The 11,277-nt window shown below is 46.1% G+C and overlaps 1 long non-coding RNA gene across 1 annotated transcript; it reads right to left on the bottom strand.

Annotated features, from left to right (window-relative positions):
• Window positions 1-860: 860 nt before the first annotated feature.
• On the bottom strand, window positions 861-2,195 carry LOC144539426 (uncharacterized). The gene is made up of 3 exons (XR_013504949.1): window positions 2,144-2,195; window positions 1,540-1,610; window positions 861-1,009 (listed from the first exon to the last, which is right to left on the bottom strand). It is a non-coding gene; the product is annotated as an uncharacterized LOC144539426 (long non-coding RNA).
• Between the last annotated feature and the right edge of the window lie 9,082 nt (window positions 2,196-11,277).

The raw sequence follows: 11,277 nt of genomic DNA, 5'->3' as shown, positions 1-11,277 counted from the left end.
CTACAGGCTAGCATTACTTTTCTTCTGATTGGCTGAGCTGACTAGAGTCTAGTGTTATATGGCGGCTGATTGGCTGAGCTGACTACAGTCTAGTGTTACATGATTGCTGATTGGCTGAGCTGACTACAGGCAGGTGTTACATGGCTGCTGATTGGCTGAGCTGACTACAGTCTAGTGTTACATGATTGCTGATGGGCTGAAATGACTACATTCGAGTGTTACATGACTTCTGATTGGATGAGCTGACTACAGTCTAGTGTTACATGACTTCTGATTGGATGAGCTGACTACAGGCTACTGTTACAAGGCTGCTGATTGGTTGAACTCACTACAGGCTAGTGTTATATAACTTCTGATTGGCTGAGCAGAGGACAGGCGAGTGATACATTACTGCTGATTGGCTGAGCTGACTACAGTCTAGTGTTACATGACTGCTGATTGGATGAGCTTACTACAGACAGGTGTTACATTTATACACATATAAATATATATATTTTATGTATCTTTTGTCTTTTTACTATGCATTTATTTACCGCAATGAATTCATTAAATAAATCTCTAATAAACTCAGAAAAATGAATAGCATGTCAAGCAGGTTGTCTGTGCCCTTTCCTCCGTGTTGTCCTTGCATATAGTCTCCACCATGGTTTGCTGTGCTGCATGGGGATGCTCCAATCACTCGGAAAAAGGAGTATGAATGTACGGTTTCCACACTGATACGGAGAGGAGGAAAAAATGGTTGGCTCAACTCAGCAGGAGCAATCTTACTATCACTAAAGATCACAACAACAAAAAAAATATGCGAGGTAATAATATTCAAACACTTCATTTGCACTTTTTCACAAACAAAGACCATACCATTGGGAAGCTTAATGTTTGGTTTATTAAAAATAAGGAACAGGGAAAGGCTTGTAAAACCCAGGGAGTTGAGACTCAGGGTGCAGGGTGAGGGTGCTGTCTCATTGCAGGGAGTCTTCAGGCTCCATTGAATCCCCCTGTGGTTCTTGTGCTGAAAGAGAGAGTGAGAGAGGGAGAAAAAGACAGAGGAGAAAGGGTTAGACACACCTATATAGGCTTGGATGGGAAATTGCCTTGGGAGATGAGGTGTGGTCTTTGTTCCTCAACTTAAGTTATGGAACTTCATTAGTTGTGATCATCAACAGCTTTTGCTGCTGATGTTTAACAAAGTATGACAAGTGGCATCAGTTACTGATGTGATATTAATTTGTATAAAGTTGTCTCATGTTCTTGGTTGTCTTTTATATATGTAATGAGTGTATACATGTCCAGTAAGTATAAAGTGTTCCCTAATATTGTGCATTCAACCACTATGGGATGTGTATGTGGGTAGACAAACCTGAGTTGTTGTGTGTGGGAAGTAAACTCAAGTCACTCTGCAGGCACATTTTGAGGCAGACCAGTTTGTCAAGACCAAAAAGGGCAAGACTAGGCTGAGAGCAGTATTTAGTATTTAGTATGATTCCCCATTTAGCCTAGTATGATTCATTTTTCAAAATTGCTGGCCTATTTTAAACTTACCTTGTGTTTTCAATCTCATTTAAGTCCTCCAACTTCCCTCTCCCTTTGCCATCAATCCAAAATCAGCTGAGCTGCAACATAATATAGACAGGTAATAGTCAACAGAATCACAAAGCCTAAAAACACTCAACCCATAAGTTACATTTTTGTTTACTGTTTTGAAGTCTCAAATATGCACTCTAAATCCATATCAATAGTGATGTATCACAAAAATAGCTCTCTTCCTTATTATTGTGTAACGTTAACTTTATTATTAGCTCTTACTCCAAAATGGATATCCTCATTTCACCACCTCCATGTTATATTTAACTAATATTTAACTCCCCCCACCCCGCAAAAAATCACGTTTAGAAGTCTTTTTCTCTAATTCCACAACGTTGGATGAAATGGCATTAAGAGAACGGAATTTATAATTAATAGGCTGTTCGTGGTTAACGTTATGTGTTGCTAACTTTATTCAGTATCCTAGCCTAATCTGTTATCTGTTAACGTTTCCTAAATCTACTAATTTAGAGGGGGATAATCCACTAACATGCTTTAATGCACATGTTAATTTGATACAGATGTGCCGATAATATACAATCTGATTCTTTAAACATCTTACCCTTTCAAAGTGCATCACAAATGGTCCATTCCGCTGCAACTCTACTGCGCTGCTAGTATTAGCCGCTAACTTCCGGGAACTATTGAGAGGCTCCGCGATCCGCCATTGCTGTAAAAAAATGGTCCATTGGAGAGAACGGAGATGACGCAACTCTCTCTCTATATGGCTCTGGCTGAGATGACTACATTTGAGTGTTACATGACTTCTGATTGGCTGAGCTGACTACATTTGAGTGTTACATGACTTCTAATTGGCTGAGCTGATTACAGGATACTGTTGCATGGCTGCTGATTGGTTAAACTCACTACAGTCTAGTGTTACATGACTGCTGATTGGATGAGCTGATTACAGTCTAGTGTTACATGACTGCTGATTGGATAAGCTTACTACAGACAGGTGTTACATGATTGCTGATTGGCTGAGCTGACTAAATTTGAGTGTTACATGTCTTCTGATTGAATGAGCTGACTACATTTGAGTTTTACATGGCTGCTGATTGGCTGAGCTGACTACAGTGTAGTTTTACATGACTGCTGATTGACTGAGCTGACAACAGTCGTCCAATCAGATCCCTCCTTTCCACTTGCTATGGTTCCAATCAGATCTCTCCTTTCCTCCTGCTGTGGTCCAATCAGATCCCTCCTTTCCTCTTGCTATGGTCCAAGCAGATCCCTCATTTTATGCCATGGTCCAATCAGAGCTCTCCTTTCCTCTTGCTGTAGTCCAATCAGATCTCTCCTTTCCTCCTGCTGTGGTCCAATTAGATCCCTCCTTTCCTCCTGCTGTGTTGCAAATAGATCTCTCCTTTCCTCCTGCTGTAGTCCAATCAGATCTCTCCTTTCCTCCTGCTGTGGTCCAATCAGATCCCTCCTTTTATGCCATGGTCCAACCAGAGCTCTCCTTTCCTCTTGCTGTAGTTCAATCAGATATTTCCTTTCCTCCTGCTGTGGTCCAATCAGATCCCTCCTTTCCATGGTCCAATCAGAGTTCTCCTTTCCTCTTGCTGTAGTCCAATCCGATCTCTCCTTTCCTCCTGCTGAGATCCAATCAGATCTCTCCTTTCCCCTTGCTATGGTCCAATGAGATCCCTCCTTTTATGCAATGGTCCAATCAGAGCTCTCCTTTCTTCTTGCTGTAGTTCAATCAGATCTCTCCTTTCCACTTGCTATGGTCCAATCAGATCCCTCCTTTTATGCAATGGTCCAATCAGAGCTCTCCTTTCTTCTTGCTGTAGTTCAATCAGATCCCTCATTTCCTCCTGATGTAGTCCAATCAGATCTCTCCTTTCCTCCTGCTGTGGTCCAATCAGATCCCTCCTTTCCTCTTGCTATGGTCCAATCAGATCCCTCCTTTTATGCCATGGTCCAATCAGAGCTCTCCTTTCCTCCTGCTGTGGTCCAATCAGATCCCTCCTTTCCACTTGCTATGGTCCAATCAGATTCCTCCTTTTATGCCAAGGTCCAATCAGAGCTCTCCTTTCCTCTTGCTGTAGCCCAATCAGAGCTCTCCTTTCCTCTTGCTGTAGGACAATCAGATCTCTCCTTTCCTCCTGCTGTCGTCCAATCAGATCCCTCCTTTTATGCCATAGTCCAATCAGAGCTCTCCATTCCTCCTGCTGTAGTCCAATCAGATCTCTCCTTTCTTCCTACTGTAGTCCAATCACATCTCTCCTTTCCTCCTTCTGTGGTCCAATCAGATCTCTCCTTTTATGCCATGGTCCAATCAGAGCTCTCCTTTTATGCCATGGTCCAATCAGAGCTCTCCTTTCCTCTTACTGTAGTCCAATCAGATCCCTCCTTTCCTCCTGCTGTGGTCCAATCAGATCCCTCCTTTCCTCCTCCTGTGTTCCAATTAGATCTCTCCTTTCCTCCTGCTGTAGTCCAATCAGATCTCTTCTTTACTCCTACTGTGGTCCAATCAGGTCCCCCCTTTCCTCTTGCTATTGTCCAGTCAGATTCCTCCTTTTATGCCATGGTCCAAGCAGAGCTCTCCTTTCCTCTTGCTGTAGTCCAATCAGATATCTCCTTTTATGCCATGGTCCAATCAGATCTCTCCTTTCCTCCTGCTGTGGTCCAATCAGAGCTCTCCTTTCCTCTTGCTATAGTCCAATCAGATATCTCCATTCCTCCTGCTGTGGTCCAATCAGATCCCTCCTTTCCTCCTGCAGTGGTCCAATCAGATCCCTCCTTTTATGCCATGGTCCAATCAGATCTCTCCTTTCCTCCTGCTGTGGTCCAATCAGATCCCTCCTTTCATCTTGCTATGGTCCAATCAGATCCCTCCTTTTATGCCATGGTACAATCAGAGCTCTCCTTTCCTCCTGCTGTGGTCCAATCAGATCCCTCCTTTCCTCTTGCTATGGTCCAATCAGATCCCGCCTTTCATTCCATGGTCCAATCAGAGCTCTCCTTTCCTCTTGCTGTGTTCCAATTAGATACATACTTTCCTTTTGCTATCGTCCAATCAGATCCCTCCTTTTGATCCAATGAGAGCTCTCCTTTCCTCTTGCTGTAGTCCAATCAGACATGTCTTTTCCTCCTGCTGTGGTCCAATCAGATCCCTCCTTTCCTCCTGCTGTGGTCCAATCAGATCCCTCCTTTTATGCCATGGTCCAACCAGAGCTCTCCTTTCCTCTTGCTGTAGTCCAATCAGATATCTCCTTTTATGCCATGGTCCAATCAGATCTCTCCTTTCTTCCTGCTGTGGTCCAATCAGACCTCTCCTTTCATCTTGCTATAGTCCAATCAGATATCTCCATTCCTCCTGCTGTGGTCCAATCAGATCCCTCCTTTTATGCCATGGTCCAATCAAATCTCTCCTTTCCTCCTGCTGTGGTCCAATCAGATCCCTCCTTTCATCTTGCTATGGTCCAATCAGAACCCTCCTTTTATGCCATGGTCCAATCAGAGCTCTCCTTTCATCTTGCTGTTCTACAATCAGATCTCTTCTTTCCTCCTGCTGTTGTCCAATCAGATCCCTACTTTCCTTTTGCTATCGTCCAATCAGAACCCTCCTTTTATGCCATGGTCCAATCAGAGCTCTGCTTTCCTCCTGCTGTGGTCCAATCAGATCCCTCCTTTCCTATTGCTATGGTCCAATCAGATCCCGCCTTTTATTCCATGGTCCAATCAGAGCTCTCCTTTCCTCTTGCTGTGTTCCAATTAGATCCCTCCTTTCCTTTTGCTATCGTCCAATCAGATCCCTCCCTTTGATCCAATGAGAGCTCTCCTTTCCTCTTTCTGTAGTCCAATCAGACATGTCTTTTCCTCCTGCTGTGGTCCAATCAGATCCCGCCTTTCCTCCTGCTGTGGTCCAATCAGATCCCTCCTTTTATGCCATTGCCCACTCAGAGCTCTCCTTTCATCTTGCTGTAGTCCAATCAGATCTCTCCTTTCCTCCTGCTATGGTCCAATCAGATCTCTCCTTTCCTCCTGCTGTAGTCCAATTAGATCCCTCCTTTTATGCAATGGTCTAATCATATCTCTTTTTTCCTCCTGCTCTGGTCCAATCAGATCCCTCCTTTTATGCCATGGTCCAATCAGATCTCTCCTTTCCTCCTGCTGTGGTCCAATCAGATCCCTCCTTTCCTCTTACTATGGTCCAATCAGATCCCTCCTTTTATGCCATGGTCCAATCAGAGCTCTCCTTTCATCTTGCTGTAGTCCAATCAGATCTCTCCTTTCCTCCTGCTGTGGTCCAATCAGATCTCTCCTTTCCTCCTGCTGTGGTCCAATCAGATCCCTCCTTTTATGCCATGGTCCAATCAGATCTCTCCTTTCCTCCTGCTGTGGTCCAATCAGATCCCTCCTTTCCTCTTGCTATGGTCCAATCAGATCCCTCCTTTTATGCCATGGTCCAATCAGAGCTCTCCTTTCATCTTGCTGTAGTCCAATCAGATCTCTTCTTTCCTCCTGCTGTAGTCCAATCAGATCTCTCCTTTCCTCATGCTGTGGACCAATCAGGTCCCTCCTTTCCTCTTACTATGGTCCAATCAGATCCCTCCTTTTATGCCATGGTCCAATCAGATCTCTCCTTTCCTCCTTCTGTGGTCCAATCAGATCCTTCATTTCCTCCTGCTGTGTTCCAATCAAATCACTCCAGAAAACAGTGTTTATCCCTCCAAACAGCCTTTAAACCCCAAAAACGCTGTTTCTAGCGTTTTTGTCGTTTAAAGGATGTTTGGAGGTAGAAACAGCGTTTTTTGGATTTAAAGGCTGTTTGGAGGGAGAAACGCCGTTTTCTGTGTCTAAAGGCTGTTCGGAGGTAGAAACAGCGTTTTTGGCGTTTAAAGGCTGTTTGGAGCTACAAAGCCTTTAGAGACCGAAAACGGCGTTAGTAGCTCCAAACAGCCTTTACACACCGAAAACGTCATTTGTAGCTCTAGACAGCCTTTAAACACCAAAAACGTTGTTTCTAACTCCGAACAGCCTTTGGACACAGAAAACGGCGTTAGTAGCTCCAAACAGCCTTTAAACCCAAAAAACAATGTTTCTACCTCCGAACAGCCTTTAGACACCGAAAACGGCGTTTGTAGCTGCAAACAGACTTTAAACCCAAAAAACGCTGTTTCTGCCTGCGAACAGCCTTTAGAGACCGAAAACGGCGTTTGTAGCTGCAAATAGACTTTAAACCCAAAAAACGCTGTTTCTACCTTCGAACAGCCTTTAGATTCAGAAAACGGCGTTTCTCCCTCCAAACAGCCTTTAGACAGCGAAAACGGCGTTTGTAGCTCCAAACAGCCTTTAAACTCCAAAAACGCTGTTTCTACCTCCGAACAGCCTTTAGACACCGAAAACAGCGTTTGTAGCTGCAAATAGACGTTAAACCCAAAAAACGCTGTTTCTACCTTCGAACAGCCTTTAGAGACCGAAAACGGAGTTAGTAGCTCCAAAGAGCCTTTAAACCTCAAAAACGGAGAAGAAGGTAGAAACAGCGTTTTTGGGGTTTAAAGGCTGTTTGGAGCTACAAATGCCGTTTTCGTTCTCCAAACGCTGTTCGGAGGTAGAAACAGCGTTTTTTGGGTTTAAAGGCTGTTTGGAGGGAGAAACGCCGTTTTCGGTGTCTAAAGGCAGTTCGGAGGTAGAAACAGTGTTTTTGGTGTTTAAAGGCTGTTTGGAGGGAGAAACACCGTTTTCTGGAGTGATCTGATTGGACCACAGCAGGAGGAAAGGAGCGATCTGATTGGACCACAGCAAGATGAAAGGAGAGCTCTGATTGGACCGTGGCATAAAAAGAGGGATCTGATTGGACCACAGCAAGAGGAAAGGAGGGATCTGATTGGACCACAGCAGGAGGAAAGGAGCGATCTGATTGGACGACAGCAAGATGAAAGGAGAGCTCTGATTGGACCACAGCAGGAGGAAAGGAGAGATCTGATTGGACCATGGCATAAAAGGAGATATCTGATTGGACTACAGCAAGAGGAAAGGAGAGCTCTGCTTGGACCATGGCATAAAAGGAGGAATCTGACTGGACAATAGCAAGAGGAAAGGGGGGACCTGATTGGACCAGAGTAGAAGTAAAGAAGAGATCTGATTGGACTACAGCAGGAGGAAAGGAGAGATCTAAATGGAACACAGGAGGAGGAAAGGAGGGATCTGATTGGACCACAGCAGGAGGAAAGGAGGGATCTGATTGGACCACAGCAGGAGGAAAGGAGCGATCTGATTGGACCACAGCAAGATGAAAGGAGAGCTCTGATTGGACCGTGGCATCAAAGGAGGGATCTGATTGGACCACAGCAAGAGGAAAGGAGGGATCTGATTGGACCACAGCAGGAGGAAAGGAGCGATCTGATTGGACCACAGCAAGAGGAAAGGAGGGATCTGATTGGACCACAGCAAGAGGAAAGCAGGGATCTGATTGGACCACAGCAAGATGAAAGGAGAGCTCTGATTGGACCGTGACATAAAAGGAGGGATCTGATTGGACCACAGCAGGAGGAAAGGAGCGATCTGATTGGACCACAGCAAGATGAAAGGAGAGCTGTGATTGGAACGTGGTATAAAAGGAGGGATCTGTTGGACCACAGCAAGAGGAAAGGAGGGATCTGATTGGACCATAGCAAGATGAAAGGAGAGCTCTGATTGGACCAGAGCAAGATGAAAGGAGAGATCTGATTGGACCACAGCAGGAGGAAAGGAGAGCTGTGATTGGACCGTCGCATAAAAGGAGGGATCTGTTGGACCACAGCAAGAGGAAAAGAGGGATCTGATTGGACCACCGCAAGATGAAAGGAGAGCTCTGATTGGACAACAGCAGGAGGAAAGGAGAGCTGTGATTGGACCGTGGCATAAAAGGAGGGATCTGTTGGACCACAGCAAGACGAAAGGAGGGATCTGATTGGACAACCGCAAGATGAAAGGAGAGCTCTGATTGGACCGTGGCATAAAAGGAGGGATCTGATTAGACCACAGCAAGAGGAAAGGAGGGATCTGACTGGACCACAGCAGGAGGAAAGGAGCGATCTGATTGGACCACAGCAAGATGAAAGGAGAGCTCTGATTGGACCGTGGCATAAAAGGAGGGATCTGATTGGACCACAGCAAGAGGAAAGGAGGGATCTGATTGGACCACAGCAAGAGGAAAGGAGGGATCTGATTGCACGACAGCAGGAGGAAAGGAGCGATCTGATTGGACCGTGGCATAAAAGGAGGGATCTGATTGGACCACAGCAAGAGGAAAGGAGGAATCTGATTGGACCACAGCAGGAGGAAAGGAGCGATCTGATTGGACCACAGCAAGATGAAAGGAGAGCTCTGATTGGACCGTGGCATAAAAGGAGGCATATGATTGGACCACAGCAAGAGGAAAGGAGGGATCTGATTGGACCACAGCAGGAGGAAAGGAGCGATCTGATTGGACCACAGCAAGATGAAAGGAGAGCTCTGATTGGACCGTGGCATAAAAGGAGGGATCTGATTGGACCACAGCAAGAGGAAAGGAGGGATCTGATTGGACAACAGCAGGAGGAAAGGAGCGATCTGATTGGACCACAGCAAGATGAAAGGAGAGCTCTGATTGGACCGTGGCATAAAAGGAGGGATCTGATTGGACCACAGCAAGAGGAAAGGAGCGATCTGATTGGACCACAGCAAGAAGAAAGGAGAGCTCTGATTGGACCGTGGCATAAAAGGAGGGATCTGATTGGACGACAGCAAGAGGAAAGGAGGGATCTGATTGGACCACAGCAGGAGGAATGGAGATATCTGATTGGACTATAGCAAGAGGAAAGGAGAGCTCTGATTGGACCACAGCAGGAGGAAAGGAGAGATCTGATTGGACTACAGCAAGATGAAAGGAGAGCTCTGATTGGACCACAGCAAGATGAAAGGAGAGCTCTGATTGGACCGTGGCATAAAAGGAGGGATCTGATTGGACCACAGCAAGAGGAAAGGAGCGATCTGATTGGACCAAAGCAAGAAGAAAGGAGAGCTCTGATTGGACCTTGGCATAAAAGGAGGGATCTGATTGGACCACAGCAGGAGGAAAGGAGGGATCTGATTGGACCACGGCAAGATGAAAGGAGAGCTCTGATTGGACCGTGGCATAAAAGGAGGGATCTGTTTGGACCACAGCAAGAGGAAAGGAGGGATCTGATTGGACCACATCAAGAGGAAAGTAGGGATCTGATTGCACCACAGCAGGAGGAAAGGAGCGATCTGATTGGACGACAGCAAGATGAAAGGAGAGCTCTGATTGGACTGTGGCATAAAAGGAGGTATCTGATTGGACCCCAGCAGGAGGAAAGGAGGGATCTGATTGGACCACAGCAAGATGAAAGGAGAGCTCTGATTGGACCGTGGCATAAAAGGAGGGATCTGATTGGACCACAGCAAGAGGAAAGGAGGGATCTGATTGGACCACATCAAGAGGAAAGGAGGGATCTGATTGCACCACAGCAGGAAGAAAGGAGCGATCTGATTGGACGACAGCAAGATGAAAGGAGAGCTCTGATTGGACGGTGGCATAAAAGGAGGGATCTGATTGGACCACAGCAAGATGAAAAGAGAGCTGTGATTGGACCGTGGCATAAAAGGAGGGATCTGATTGAACCACAGCAAGATGAAAGGAGAGCTCTGATTGGACTGTGGCATAAAAGGAGGGATCTGATTGGACCACAGCAAGAGGAAAGGAGGGATCTGAATCGACCACAGCAGGAGGAATGGAGATATCTGATTGGACTATAGCAAGAGGAAAGGAGAGCTGTGATTGGACCACAGCAGGAGGAAAGGAGAGATCTGATTGGACTACAGCAAGATGAAAGGAGAGGTCTGATTGGACCGTGGCATAAAAGGAGGGATCTGATTGGACCACAGTAAGAGGAAAGGAGGGATCTGATTGGACCACAGCAGGAGGAAAGGAGCGATCTGATTGGACCACAGCAAGATGACAGGAGAGCTCTGATTGGACCGTGGCATAAAAGGAGGGATCTGATTGGAACACAGCAGGAGGAAAGGAGCGATCTGATTGGACCACAGCAAGATGAAAGGAGAGCTCTGATTGGACCGTGGCATAAAAGGAGGGATCTGATTGGACCACAGCAAGAGGAAAAAAGGGATCTGATTGGACCACAGCAGGAGGAAAGGAGAGCTCTGATTGGACCGTGGCATAAAAGGAGGGATCTGATTGGACCACAGCAAGAGGAAAGGAGGGATCTGATTGGACCACAGCAAGTGGAAAGGAGGGATCTGATTGCACCACAGGAGGAGGAAAGGAGCGATCTGATTGGACCGTGGCATAAAAGGAGGGATCTGATTGGACTACAGCAAGAGGAAAGGAGGAATCTGATTGGACCACAGCAGGAGGAAAGGAGCGATCTGATTGGACCTCAGCAAGATGAAAGGAGAGCTCTGATTGGACCCTGGCATAAAAGGAGGCATATGATTGGACCACAGCAAGAGGAAAGGAGGGATCTGATTGGACCACAGCAGGAGGAAAGGAACGATCTGATTGGACCACAGCAAGATGAAAGGAGAGCTCTGATTGGACCGTGGCATAAAAGGAGCGATCTGATTGGACCACAGCAAGATGAAAGGAGAGCTCTGATTGGACCACAGCAGGAGAAAAGGAGCGATCTGATTGGACCACAGCAAGATGAAAGGAGAGCTCTGATTATACCGTGGCATAAAAGG

The sequence above is a fragment of the Centroberyx gerrardi genome, chromosome 6, assembly GCF_048128805.1.
Source record: "Centroberyx gerrardi isolate f3 chromosome 6, fCenGer3.hap1.cur.20231027, whole genome shotgun sequence".
NCBI classification, from domain to species: domain Eukaryota; kingdom Metazoa; phylum Chordata; class Actinopteri; order Beryciformes; family Berycidae; genus Centroberyx; species Centroberyx gerrardi.
This window is presented reverse-complemented; position numbering and strand designations above follow the sequence as displayed.